Raw genomic sequence first — 16,111 nt, 5'->3', positions numbered from 1 at the left:
TACTTCTTGATTACTATATTCTTATCAATAGTCGAATAAGTTAAATTAAATATTTTCAATTAACATTTCAACGGAGTGGATATTTATTACCATTATCTAGATATATTAATTTCGTCAAGTTGATAAAGAATATTCAGTGAAAGCTCTGTTGAAAGAACGACTCATTAACCGTGAAATGTTCAATTTTTATAATTTTAAAATTTTATAAAAATTACGTTATTTTAATTGGACAGTTCTATTAACCGAAGAGAAAGTAATATTACTGTTGGTATGCACTTAAGTCGTTTTCACTGAATATACTTTATAGATCATGCGTTCTTCACTATGTTACTTATTTTATAATAAAAACTAATATACGAATAAATTTTATAAATACCTTACTGTATCTGTTTTTGCATTTTTTTTCTTAAATTAATATATTTTTTAGAATAATTCTAGTCTTTTATAACACAACATGACTGTAATTAATCAACAATTTAAGTAAAGTTTACAGCTAACTCACCCCAGAAGCATAGAAAAAATATAATAAAGGCAATTATTGCTAAATTGTTAACATTACTAAGTCAACAATGTGCAATGCATTAAGATAATAGAAATATTATATAAACTGATGATTATTTTTTGCTTTTAAAGTTTACATTAACATCTCAATCAAATGCTTTTAAATGCTATTAAATAGTTTTTATAACTTGATGCTATATTTATTATCTATTATACATATTGTATATGAATATTTAATAATTATTTACTTTAGATTGGGTCATAAAACGTATTTATACCCAACTAATATGTACTAATGAAAATAACCATTATTTGCATGGATTATTTATATTGTAGTTACAATCATTTCGCACCTCAACTATTTAAATTTTTTGAAATTGAAATTTACAAAAATTGATATTTAATATTAATATATTATTAATAATTTGTTCTAAAAATAGTATGAACATACGTTTCTTTTACCAATATATACACAATATCAATTGAATATAGTAATAATATATAAAGTTGTAAAATTCAATAGTTTTTAAGTTATAGACAATATAGTATTAGTTAGTGAAAGTTTTGGTTTACTACTGACAATGACAAAAAATTTAAACTCTACTTCATTCTAGTCTATATATCAATAATTAAAATTAAAATTGAAAATTAAAATAAAAATACAAGTCTCCTCTCTTTAGAATTTAAATTTATTATGAAAAAGTTTTCAATTTTTTAACTCTATCAAAAGTAATAAAGAGTTATTCTTAAGAATAAAATAAATAAAAAAAATGCTACCAAAAAAAATTCTTTTTATACATGGAATATCTTGAAAACATTTATTATAACTTTAATTGATATATAGTATATATTTCAGAGACTATATGAATGTATTAAAACTAACATTTAATAATTTTACCAGATAAAAACTATGAAGAAATAAAATTGCAAACTACAAAAGTAGTAAATTTTAATATATCTAAGAGATATTATCTCCAAAAACTAACACAAATGGTAATACAAAGTAATACAAGGTTGTATAAAATATAATATACAATGATTGATGCAGCAGATAATAAAAACATTGAAATTTTTTAAACTTTTAAATGAGACTTATCAAAAAAAAAAAAGTTGAGAACACCAGTGCTTTAGATTATAACTACTAATTACAGAATTGATCGTGAGGGAGAAATGAAAATTGCTCATCACTTACTTAAGTAGTCATACTTTAAAAATGTTACACTGCATATAAATTGCCCTAGTAAAGTTAAAGTACATTATTTTATTAATATATGCAGATTTAAACACACACATAAAAATAAGCAAGAGACCGAGTGCCAAGTAACAGCACCAAAAAATAATAAAAATTCCTAAGTACTAGGTTATACAGACAATCAATTGACGAATGATCGTGGACATTTTACGCTCATAACCAAATTCATGTTACAGAGAGTCATATCACAATTACCTATTTCGTACCTTACTTATTAGTTTGATATTTTTTCTTGCCTTGATCAATAAGATATCCACTTAAAAAACAAACATTTTTACTCTTAATAGGCGCAAATTCCAAAATTATTATTGAACAGCAGTGATTTTTGTCAACATGGAAGATAGCCACATAACAATGACCAAATTTTAATCCAAAATTTATCTCTTTCTCTAATTAATTTTACATTGAAAACAGAAATAGGTTCATATTTGATGTGACCAACCATGACAGTCTTTATAACAGGACCTTAACTAACTGGTTTTAGTCCAGTCATTTGAAATACAAATGAGAAAAAATGAGAACACTATATAAATGAAGAAAAAAAAGTGAGCTAATATATAATACAAAAAGGTAATTATAAGGAATGCAAGATTTTAAACAGAAATAGGTTCATATTAGATATGACCAACCATGACTGTCTCTATAACAGGATCTTAATTAACTGGTCTGGTCTTAGTCCAGTCATTTGAAATACAAATGAGGAAAAATGAGAGCACTATATAAATGAGGAAAAAAAAGTGAGCTAATATATAATACAAAAAGGTAAATATAAGCAATGCAAGATTTTTAGTAAAGAATTTATTCATAAATATAAGATATATCTTACATAAATGTAATGAAGCGAATAAAATCAACTAGAAATATAAATAAAGATTTATTTTAATGAATATACTAACTCAATATACTAACTTATAATTAAGTAAAACTATTTTTTTAATTACTAAGGATATAAAAATGACATTTAAATGCTTTAATAAGTAGAAAAATTATGTAAATTGTCTTGACCCGAAAATGAAATTATGGTTATTGAAACTTCTTATGTATGTCCTCCCATATTTCGTAGTCATAAGCAATGTATATCCAGTAAACTGTACAGTCCAATTGAAGTTGTCATAAAACCACCAAATATGGTGGACCGAATGTTGCACATTGTAAAGTTTAAATACACAATCGTAAAAAAATACTTTTGCAAAATGTTGATAATTCCAATTTGCATATGTAATGTCGAAAAGTTTTTGCATATACTCGTAAGAGTTTGTTTATATTTCTGACTTTAAAACCGAAACTACGGATGGCAATTCATGTGCAAATCATTACATTGCTTTATGCCAATATATCATATAAATTTTATTAACAATACTCGAAGTATTTTTTCTTTGAATGAATGCATAATAAATACTTTAATATTTTTTATATTCCATAAAAAGTGAAACATTAAGCGGGGAAACTACTAAGTAGCGTATGACAGTTGAAAACTGTTAAACTTTAATCTTGACTATAAATTTCATATATGGAATGTTAAAGTTATAATTAAATAATAAATAAAAACCTACATCGAGAGAAAAAATATCAAATAGAAACGTGTAGAAGTAATTAAGATAAAAGTTTCAGGATTTCTAAACCTCGTCATATTTTATTCAATTGAATATGTAAAATATGTAAATAGCTTACAAAGAACTCTGCAAATTACTAGATGCGAGAGTTGCTTAGAAAATTCCAGTAAACGATGAAAAAGTGTCTACTGCCTGGTTGGTTGCCTGCCATTGAAAAGTAGGCGGCTGTTTTTTCAAATTCAACATTTATTAGAAGTCGTCGTCACAACAATTGTCGAGTTCTACAAAAGTGAAATACGCAGAAATAAATAATTTTCTATTATTTAAATATATATATATAGTATATTTATTAAAAATTACTACATATCTAAGTAGTAGTGCCAACAAACTACAAATAATGACAGTACAAAATCAATAATATATAAATAAATTATTCTAAATGTTAGTGGAAAATTATTTATGAATTTGCTCGGAAGTCATTGACGTGAAATACTTTGCAGGGGTCTTGTGGGTAGCGGAGAGAAATAAATTAATGTAGTCAAACGTACGTAATTGCTTTATAGTTTGATAAGTAGTAAAAACAAAAAAAAAAAAAGTTCAAAAAAATATCATTATTGCATGTATGTATACTTTTCTTATACACTTTTAAGACATAGAAAAATTTTTTTAAAATCCAGTATATTAGCATATGTACGTATTAAAAAAGTGTGTTAAATAGTAGGGAATAGTATTTTCATATTTAAAAATGTTTTTAATTTTAAATAAAGTCAATTTTTGAGCTAACTCAATAACTATTTTGGATACTCTCCAATATCTGTCATCAGTGGTCTTTGGAAATAGCTATTGATTTAATTGTCCGTATAGAATTTTCGGATTGCAAGTGTCAGAAACTGAACCTGACACTTGCTATGTTAGGAACCATGTGAAGTCATGTCAAATTAGAACCGGAGATCCGGTTGTTAATACACAAAGCCAACATACATTTAATTTAACTTATTCAAATTTAAATTTTTCTTTACTTTAGCTTATTTGCATTCTGCAAATGTGTTTAATGAGTTTTATACATTTTCGAATTCTACAGTCGCATTATGCGAGACGTAGTTGGAAGTAACATTTTTTCAATTTCCTAGTTCAATTTCTTTATTAGAAATTTTATGACCTATAACAAGAATCCATTTCGTATTTAAAAATTTTTCCACTATTCCATTAAACTAAATTGAAAATATTTAGGTTAAAATCTATCATAACGGAACACTGGACTATAGGTCGCCAGGAGCCAAGCTCGACCTATCCATCGATACTTCTGTAGTAAATGTCTACCGGCGCTCGAAGAGGAGACACTGGAGCACCATTTGTGTGTATGTCCTGAATGGCTAAAGCCTGAATGGGCGGCGCATCATACTTGCATTTATCAAAGCGTCCGACTAATTTTATTATGCCCATTCATCCTTCCACAATTACGTGGAGTGTGGAATTAAAACAGTTTTCTTCGGATTGCAAGTAATTGACGTAGATTTGTTCCAAAATTAAAACAGTTTTTTCAACTAATTAAGGTGGATTCGTTCCACCTTCTACTACACCTATCTAACTACTTCTAATATAGTATTTGAAATCTGTTTCTTGTCATAGGACATAAAATTGTTAATTATAAATTAATGAATAAATGTTAAAATTCCCATAGTTCATATTTAAATATAATATATCAATAATTTAACATAATAAATATGTTATCATTAAAGTCAGTTTCCCAATAAACTATTTAATACTAAATACTCTGTTAATTATTGCCAATGAATTAATGTTCGAATTTGTTTATATAAATGTGGCAGTAGTTGAAGAAATTAATCACACAATATATTAAAGCATTAGTTACAACACACATGAAAAAACACCTAACAAAAGTGAAATTATGTGATTATTGTTGAACTTCATTCAACTCGAAAATTGAATTAATGAATTAAATAAAGTATCTTTGAGATATAATTAAACTCAGCCGAGGAGCTTATTGGGGGAGCTTTTATACAAACATTTCGATTAATGTGCATAATTATCAATAAGCAATGATTATTAGTGATATTTCATGACCAATTAATTCATTGTGACAATTTATTCAAATCTTTAATAAAATCACATAAAGATTAATTTTCCGCTATTAATTTGTAACATTGGTTAGATATTTGAGTTATTTAGTATAATTTAAATGCTTTTATATATTTTATTTACAAATAATAATTAAACGTTGTGTTTACATTTGAAAAGTAAAATTACTTAATTGCACTCATATAAATTTTTTTATTTAAACACATGTACCACTAGTTATTTATCTTATCTATTTTACGAACCTGTCGAGATACATTCACTTCAATAATTGTGCAAGAGAAGTTTCCTTATCACAAAGGTGTGTAAACAAATCTAAAACTTTATTGCTTAAATCGCATAAAAACAAAAAACAGAATATTGTACATACTTATTATATACTTTCTTATTACGCCAAAATAGACTTATTTTATTATAGAAAAAGTTAAAATGTCTAAATGAACAATGAGTTAAGTTTATTATATTGTAAGCCGCTATAGTATGCTTAGATAAAATGATAATTGTAACATTTGATAAGATTACTTCTTCTATTATGCTTTTTAATAAGTTATTTCAAAGAATTTCAACTTAAATATATTTTGAAAAAAAAAACTCATTCAAAATTACCGTGTATTAAAGATATGAGTCAATGTTTTTTCAAGTATTTAAAAGTATTATCATCTCGAAGACAGCCTAAGCCCTAGTTACACTAAAACATTTAACATGTTATATATGAATTAATATATGAAATAGCATCCAGAGTCTTAAATAGACAGAACAAACAAGAAAACATCTGCATAAAAACAAATTAAAGGTACAACCTATAAACATATCGCGGATAGGACAACGTATATCAGAATATGCTACGCTAGGTTTCCTTCATTGCTATGTGCCGATATAGCTCACATTTCAAGATATCTAAATTAAACTTTTAACCTTTTACTATTGTTTACACTAACAAGAGTTGCACCGCCATCTAGTTTCAATTAGTATATGGAATTTTCACATTTATTACACAAACGATTACACTCTTCGACAGTGAATTCTCTTCTAGTGTCAAGACAACATTGTTGTTATTGCAAATATAATGATTTTGTTTTTGGTACATAGGTTTTGCATTTACATTGTTATGTTAATTACCTTAACCTTTTTGTAATTTATCATTTGGATTTTATAATCTTTAATATTGAAAATGGAAAACTATAAAATAAAATGTTTTAAAATGAAGATTTATTTTATTTATAGATATCATATTATACTTAAAATATTCTTCTTTACATTTCTAGATACATATAGTTTATTAAAAAATCCTAATAATTTAATCAACACAGAGAGAGAAGTTGCTCATCACAGAACTATTCCACCACCTCACAAATATTTTATACAATATTTAATATTATTTATTTTATGTATTTTAATTATTTTTACAGTGATTTCTAATATTAACTAATCTTTATTATATAAATTGTAAGACATATACGAGATTATTATTATAGATTATTATAATAACAATATTAGTGAAATTTGAACCTAAATCGTTATTACAATGATTTTATTAAATTATATATAAAAACCAAACACTCGTATCAAATATTTTTTTTTAAAGAATCTTAAAAGAATCTTTTTCACCCCACTGACCTCATTTTTTATAAAATTAAAATTCACAAAAAATGCTAGAAATATAACATATGATGTATCAAAATTGCTTAAGAAATTATTTTACTCACACCATTGCAAAAATTAGGGAAAAAAATCTTGAAAAAATTTCAAGGTTAATTAAATTATAAAGCAAATTAAAAATATTAGTATTACTGACCACGGCAATTATAAATTAAAACATAATAATAAGAACTTTTAAAGAGTTATATAAATGATTGTTATGCATTGTTAATTATTTTTAAGTAATTTATATAATATATAAAAACCTAGACGGATTTTACTTTTGAGTAAAATCCATTAAAAATTAAAAATGTCTGTACAGAATTTTTTTGTGAATTATTGTACCACTGTTATAGCTTTTTTTAGTGCTGTTAATTAGAACTATCATATTATTTTTTCGCTTTTTTTGTGTTTTAATATTTAAACCTTTGATTATTTAATTGAATTTTTTTAGCATATTTAAGCATTAACTGTATCTATGAAAGAGATAAAGAATTACTTCGTAATTGATAGGAAATTTTATATATCTATGGCATTTCAATGAAGGCTTTAGTGAGTATATCGGTTAAAAAAAAGTACTACAATAATAAATAGTGGTGTCAATTTTTGTTCAATACAAACAAATTAAATATACTGAGTTAAAATAAATAGTTTAAACTATATGAATACTGAAAAACAATCGAATAAGAGTTAAGAGTTGATGGGAGTCTTATTGCATAATTGTAGAACCAAATGATATTATAATTCTCATCTAGTTTATGGTAACATTGGTACCTTTTTATGACCACTGTAGGACAGCTGCATAAAGCGTGACTCGAATACTCATCATGAGTTTTTAAAATTATAATTCTCGTAAAATTTATAGATAAATTAAATTAAATTCACAGCACCATTTTCTTAGTCAAGAACAAAGTTGGACAATTTGTATATTAATATGTAATATACAGTATGAAGATTATTATCTAAGATCAAGAAAACGATTACTACTACTAATTTTATGGACCTAAAATATGATCATTTCTTTATTTTTGCAAAACATTTATTTAATGTATATATGATGAACTATATTTAATTTTCAAAATTAAAATTTTTATATATGTATTTACTATATAAGTTTTAGCAAAAAAATCATTATTTATTTCGTCAAAGACAAAAATCATTTTATACTTAGATATAAAAACTGCACATATTTTTGTTTAAAGAAATTTTTAAATAAAAATAAATATTCTCATTGGTTACGTACGTCACAGATTACGAAATCAGCTGATAATTAATTTCATTTATACAGGAATGAAGCAAAAAGCTTAATAATTTTAGCTACAATAGAAAGAAAAAGTATGTTCATTTTCTGCTGAAAAGTAAAATGATCTATTTTTAGTTCTTAAAATGTACGAATTAAATATTTCGTAAAATACAATAACAATTTATGGCACCATCTCATAGATACATATTTAAATATCATAGTACATTTAATTTCTTAATAAAAAAAATATAAAATGAGAACTAATATCACAGAATATGTTTTATTTGTTATAACATTTATCAGATTTAGTATTAATGAGAAAATATTTAATGAGAAGCTTAAAACGAAAGTCAATGAAATATTATACATATATTTATTATAGAATAATGTTCATAAGTTATAATAATGTTAATGAATTCAAATAACGTTAATAAATTATAATAATGTGTAAATTAATACTTTTAACTACTTTTTTAGGCACCAATACATAAACTAATATAGTTTAAAGACAAGGTAGATAAACTCTTATATTCACGTTTTTATTCATACTCATTAAAATAAACATCAGTTTTAAATTGCTTAGACCGTTTTATTTATTTCTACAGTATACTTTAAATCCATTAATTCTGTTTTCAGTTTTTTTTTTTTAATTTCCATCTGTGAAATACGTATACCATTTGATGTTATTAAAAAGATATACATTATTGCTGCTAAAAATAGTAAAATATATTTTTAGATATTAGTTCGAGTTAGGGGGATGTTTGGTACTTTCCCTCTTTAACATTCCATCCAAAATTCAAACATTGATATACATACATATACATGTAAGTACTATCTATATAACACACTTTCAATGAAAATGGTTTAATATACTCAAAAATCATTAGTACTCTTTCTTTTAGTTTATAAATATCATATCAAGAAAATGCTTGCAATATAAATACAGTATCGATCCAACAGAGATAGGAGTTTTCAAAACTTTGTATTTATTTTTGACTTAAGTTTATTTGATAAATTAAAACAATAAAACTTGTTTAAAATATATACAATATATATATTGTCTATAAAAATTTCAATTCGAAAGCTAGAATTTTACTATGTGCATTTGTTATTACAAAATTTTAAAGATATTTTAAATTTTATTAACCAATTCAATACGTTAATTTCTTACAAAAACTTGGAAGCGTAGACGACAGATTTATAGCCATATAAAATATATTCTGACAAATTATAATAGGTAATTATAATAGATGATAAAGACAACAGAAAGAAATAAATTATAATAAAATAGAAATTTAATAAAAAAAGAATAGGAAATAATAATATAAAACAGAATAGAGTGTTTAGAATATGTTTAGAATGAAATATTTAGAATGGAATCAGAATCATTAGAATATAATCATTAAAATATAGTCATATATATAGAACAGAATCATTCGAATAGAATCAATAGAATAGAATCAGAATAGAATAGTTCGAATGATATAGATTATAATTGGGAATCTTAAGCTGCAATTCGGTTATAAATTAAATTGTTTTTATATTTTTGTGCATTTTCGGTAATTTATGATTTTATTCATTGAAATTCTTTTATACAAATACAATATTTATAAAATAAATTTAAATTTAAGTGCTAACAGTATATTCACGTTACTATATACATATATAAGGTAGAATCACATAAAAGCTATTTAAAGCACGGTGAGTTAATATTGCTATTCGTCTAAGTAAAATTAACTTTCGTTTATGCATCTGCAGTTCTATTAAAATGATGCTAATTACGCTTTTGCTAATTGAGCTTTACAATCTTGCACTACTACCTACATCGGCAATCTAATATTTCATATTAGTATAATTATTAGTATATGGAGAATATACAATAATACATACACCATATATTACTACTTTGCAATAGCACACAACAGTTATTTAGAACTTGAAACTAAACTTATAGTTTACAACTACTTCACCTTTAAAGATTCAGAGCTTATAAAACATAAAAATTGTAAATAAAATTTGAGGATAAAAAAATTACATATTATTTTATGGTACAAAATTTAAGATTGGCAACTAAAGTGCTGGAACTAAATAAAATGACAATAGTTAAGTGCTTCTATATACACCATTCATTTCATGGTTCTTAACTTGACTATTAACTTCACGCAACAAAAACTGCATTAATTAAGCAAACGCGATGAGAAGAAAAACAATAGCTTAAGAGCAGAGCATTCAATATAATTGACACAAGTGATTAGTAAATTCCTGCACATATTAAAGAAAATAATATTAAATTTAATTTATTGTTTTATCTTTAATATATTAATAAAAATATTTTATTATATGACAACAGTTATAGAATTGAATATTTATAGTGAAGTAAAACACCATAGTACATTCTTACTGATAACTTCTGACCCTAAACAAACAAAGGCCGAAAACCAGAATTTGCTAATACTGTGAAAATATCCTAATATTAGGCGGCCCAATTTTCTTAAACCTGATCAAAGTCAGACAATAAAAAGTCGTAAGTCTTATCTACTCCTAGCAAGAGACGATATTGCCTATACATCAAACTTTATATGTATTGTATTTTTAATTGGATATAATTCTCATATGGTTTGTAGATAGCATCCTACAGGTAATTTTTAACAGTGCACGGAACTTGAAAGCTTACATTTATTGCTTGATTATTTCCTTTACTTTTAGTAAAAATTAATAATATTTTATTAAAATTGTATTATATTATTAAAATTATATTATTATAATTAAATTATATAATGAAATTATTATATTGTGAAAATCATGTTATTAAAATATTATTATTAAAACATTATTAAATATTATTATAAAAATTATATTATTGGCACTACAAATTTCAACACAATTGATTGAAAATCAAAAAACTAAAAACCATTTTTTTCTTGTAAAAGATAATCGCTCTTCATTAAAACCAGATCATAGATAATAGCAATGAATTTAAAAAAGAAAAACATAATTGGTAAAGACCAGAGACCATCAGAAACTACTTTAGCAGTTTCATATCTATTTCGTTCACTTAAAGAACTATTGGTTTGCTTGTTATTATTAATACATATGACAAAAACAACTGTTTTTGCGTAGACTACTTGGGAGTCACAAAAAGCAAGAAAAAAATATATAATACAAACAACTTATGCCTGGTTTAGAATACAGATACGGTGAAATAGCAAGTAATGATGATTAGAACTGAAATTCATAATTGTGAATATATTTTTTCCCAACTTCCAGTCTTTAAACATACTTAAGAATGTTGCTAGCTTTGTGAAACAGGCACAAGTCTGCGTTAAATTCTGTCTGTAAATTTTAAACGCGTTTTTAGATTCAAGCATTCATTCATTTGAAACTCAATCGTTTGCTTGCTCTTCACTTTTTAATACCTAAATATATTATTACATCTATAACTCAAACAGCTGTTTGTTCATGGTATTGTATTTACTTTAAGAATTACTTAAAAATGATTCATCTCACATCTCATGGTTGCATTCGCGAACTCGTAATAGTATAATATGTATATATAATATACTCGAACTCGAATACATAGCATAATACTAGAGAGAATAGAAATCTTTGTCATTACTAATACCAGAGAGAAAAGGACTAATCTTGTAAAATTAGTTCGCATGTACAATAATTTGGTTTTTCTGTAAAAATTACTTAAAAATGATATAATTTTTTGCTCTGCATATTTAAACTTAACACATCTTACCGATGGATTCGCCAATTCCTAAATGTAATTTTAGTTTTTTAAGATACGGATGTCGTTAATGGTTATTATTTATTATTAATAACGTTTAATTATTAGAATATATTTTGCCACAATAATTCGATTATCATGACAGTAATAAAAATCAACTTAGTCTATTTGGTAATTTGTCATTTTTATGCTAATAAACTAAAGACAGATCTTTATTGAGAAGAAAAAGATTTGTTCATTTGTTCATTTATCAAAGTTTACTACAGAGTCTTTTATAAAATTTTTCATATTACGAGAATATGCAAACATGGGCAAACGTACAATTAATATTTCATACAAAAAACACTGATATTCCGTATACATTCTAAGCAAATATTGACAATTTCTTATTGAAACGTGTTTTTCTTTATTGGACCCAATCACCTAAACAGCCATACATGCAATCTGTAGAACAAAATCAGCTAACCAGTTTTTGCCAGCGCACCGCACACAAACGAGAGCCTACAAAAAGTGACAGCCAACGAGGGAGAATGTAAAAATCAGGGAGATTTCAAATCTCAATCAATTCAGTTTGAGATATTTTGAATGTATCTAAAGAAAAAAGCTGATTAAATTTATATTTGCAACCAAGTTTTTAAAAAGAAATTTATTGTATCATTTGTAAGCGTATAAATGTTTGGATGGATAGAGTTGAGTCTTTGATAAACTATGACAGTTTTCATAATTCTTTAAGAAAATACTGACATAATAATTGAAAATTTAATTTATTTTTTTTTTTTTTTTGAAGTTTTATGTAATAAAATCGCAGTTATAGAATGAATATAAAGCAAAACCAATTGAAAGTGTATACGTGCAGTTCCAACAAATATGTACGTATTGTAAACGACAGACATTGTATTTATGTAGTGCACTTGTGTGTCAAACCCATTAAAATTCGAACTTGGGGTGCTGGAGGCAATAAGTTTATTTTATTGTTTATGATAAGTTGTTGTTAGAATATTTATCTTTTTAAGTTATTTTCTGTTTGAAAGCTTTGAAATTTGCAAAATAAGGTTTTAGTTGTTAGTCAATTTGACGGCAACGTTTGTTAAATTGATTGAAAGACGAAGAAGGGTGGTTGGTATGGGTAAAATGAAAACGGGAGATCGATTCGACTGTTCGATAAGAAGAGATAAATACTTTTTTTATTTAGATAAATGTATATAATTTTCCTTTGATAACATTTATTTTAACAGACAATAGCTTTAACTTTTTATGATTATTTATTAAATAGTCTGCAAAATATTAGAAATAATGATATTTTTTATGCAAATAAACACTGCGTGACTGTCAAGAAGATTAAAAAAAATTATTATATTTATTATTTGAAATTATACCACTAAAATATTTTATAATCAAAAATGATCTAAGGTTATGATTGTATATTTAACTTATACACACTTTATATAGCGAGTATAGAATAAAATAAACTGTTTTAAACTTATAAATATTACTAAATAATCTTTACGAGAGCTTTGAAGTTTTGAGCATTACAATACTTGAGTACTTCAAGTACCTTAAATTGAAACCTGGCATTTAAACATTAGAATGGAACAATATAAATCTTCAAAAGTTTATCTGATCTATATGTCTACATCTGTATTAACATATGCTTAATCAGAAGTAATTTGAACATCAAAATACACGACTGGAATAACAGTTGGAACTCTACTCTACCCACAAAACATGAAAAGACAATAAAACTTATCAATGTATTTGTAAAAAGTCGAAAATAATTGAAATCACATATATTCCCGATCAGCATGACAAGACAAAAAGTTTAAATGACACCCGCCTATCTCATAACATTCTAATCTTTCAAAACTTAAGTTAAACGTATGAAAATGTGCACACTAGGAAGTGTACTAGGAATGGCCGAGTGTACATCACGGAACCATCACCACTTATCTGTACAGATTGTCAAGTACATACTGATAGCTCCCTTTCAGAGGTACAAGGTCGCCTATCCACGTTACAACACAACAATAAAAATGGATGAAAGTAATTTATTTGTAAAAATAATATATTTTTCAAATAAAAAAATAGTGTTAAAATACGTATGATTATAATTCTTTGGAAACAATTCTGTCTGAAAGATATTGAAACTTCGACAAAGTTAGAGATAACTTTTTAATCATTTTTAATAAAAAAAAAATAACAATAACCAAAACCATTTAATAATTTTTTTAAATATTATTTAATTAAAAAAATTTATAGGGAGTGGTCAACAACTTCGTTTTTTAAACTTAAACATTACCTCTTATTTATTTTTTAACCACAAACTGCTAACTTTAGATCTGGTAGCCTTGTCGGCTAAATCAGGCAATTATATACTTTAACATTGGTTTAATTATGATCAGATTAAAATTCGTAACTATATAATTGTAATAGATAAATCAATTAATTTATTGTGTGAATAATTTTATTGCTATTTATTTCAATTTTTGCACTAAAGAAAAGTATTAGCAATATCTCTATTACATATGTACTACTAATATGTGTACCTTTTAACTCCTCCCAAATATTTTACATAAAATTATTGTATCTCGTGCGGATCTGCTGCAATTTATGTACAAATATTTAATCAATCAGTTTTTAACATTAAGTTTTCACACAAAATATTTATAAAAAAAACACCACACTATAATATATAAGAAATGGAAATTAATTCATCAATTTCTTTCTTTTAATTTCGTTTTCATTCTTTGCTTTTGTAGTGAATATTTTTTTTTTTACTTTATTTGCTTTTTATTGCCAAAAACCGAAAACACTGAAACGAAAACGGCAAATCAACATAAGAGCGAATACCGTCCCAAGCAGGGGGGATACAAACGTACGCGACGACGATATTGGAGTAGCGGAATGTGAAAAAAAATTTCAACTAATATCCACACAATAATACAATTAAAATAAGTAACATATTTGCATGTAAAAATGTAAAAATATGCAGAGCGTGCAAAAAAACAAAAAAAAATATAAATATATTAATATTTTAAATACTTTTGCACTCGTTTTATATATTAATGAAAACTTATTAAAATATTTTTACACATAGCATGAAAAAAAAAACTTTTTCTTCTAACTAAACAAAGAAAAGAAAACTGATGATGAACCCGGTACGTATAAAACACAATGAGAGAGAGCGAGAGTAAACAAAAGCAGACACACAGAGCAAAGGTAATAGAACGTAATCTCTCTTATTTGGCGATTAGGTAATTTTTAAAAAACTATTTTTTAAGTATTAGTCTTATTTTTTATTTTTAACGAAAATTTAATATTTACACATAAATATAAAAATACACAAAATTAAAAATTATATGTGGTTTCTTGCATTCCACTACTTTTTTTAATTCATCAATAGCACTCACACATAGTAAATGTGCTCATAAAATCGATATTCTAAAAATAATTAAATTTACTTTAAAGCGTACACTTCTTTTATATTTGAACACTTTTTTTTGTGATAATATATTAATTATATATATTTTTTCTAAAATTTATGTAACACTTGAAATAATTACAATATAATTCCAATTTTAATTTTTCCAATAACGAAAGCACAAAAAGGAGAATGAAAATCTCCTCTAATGGCTGACGAGAAAGCTGTACATGCTTCTCAAACGTTCACATAAGACTGAACGAATACACTGCACGAAAGAAAAACTAAAAAAGAATTCGATTGAAGTCGGCACTTGGAACGATGAACGAAAGCAGAAAAGACAAATTATTTTTTTTTTTTTATTATAAATAAGTGTTCATACTCGCAAAACGAAAAGGGCTCACGCAACGCTGGAGCAGAGTTGTTAGTTGAATTTCGTTTTATACAATATTTGTGTAATGTGTTATCGAAATTACACATTTAGACAATTTATGAGAAATGTTTTATTTAAGTAAATTTTTTATTTAAAATAGATTTGCGTTTTTATACTAAAATGTTGTTTTTTATTTTGTTAGCGACTAATTTGTAAAAAGTTTTGACTACTCACGACTAATTGGATAATATTTGCATACCCTTTTTTATTCCTTTTATAGAAAAAAAGATAACATTTTATGCG

General features: G+C 25.0%; 1 long non-coding RNA gene across 1 annotated transcript in view; it reads right to left on the bottom strand.

Annotated features, from left to right (window-relative positions):
• The window catches only part of LOC119686416, a 33,534-nt gene extending 19,158 nt beyond the window's left edge, over positions 1 to 14,376 (bottom strand). The window contains exon 1 of the long non-coding RNA XR_005252925.1: positions 14,314 to 14,376. This is a non-coding gene — a long non-coding RNA (uncharacterized LOC119686416). The remainder of the gene's footprint in view (positions 1 to 14,313) is intronic.
• Between the last annotated feature and the right edge of the window lie 1,735 nt (positions 14,377 to 16,111).

Source organism: Teleopsis dalmanni, chromosome 2 (assembly GCF_002237135.1).
Source record: "Teleopsis dalmanni isolate 2A chromosome 2, ASM223713v2, whole genome shotgun sequence".
NCBI lineage: Eukaryota > Metazoa > Arthropoda > Insecta > Diptera > Diopsidae > Teleopsis > Teleopsis dalmanni.
This window is presented reverse-complemented; position numbering and strand designations above follow the sequence as displayed.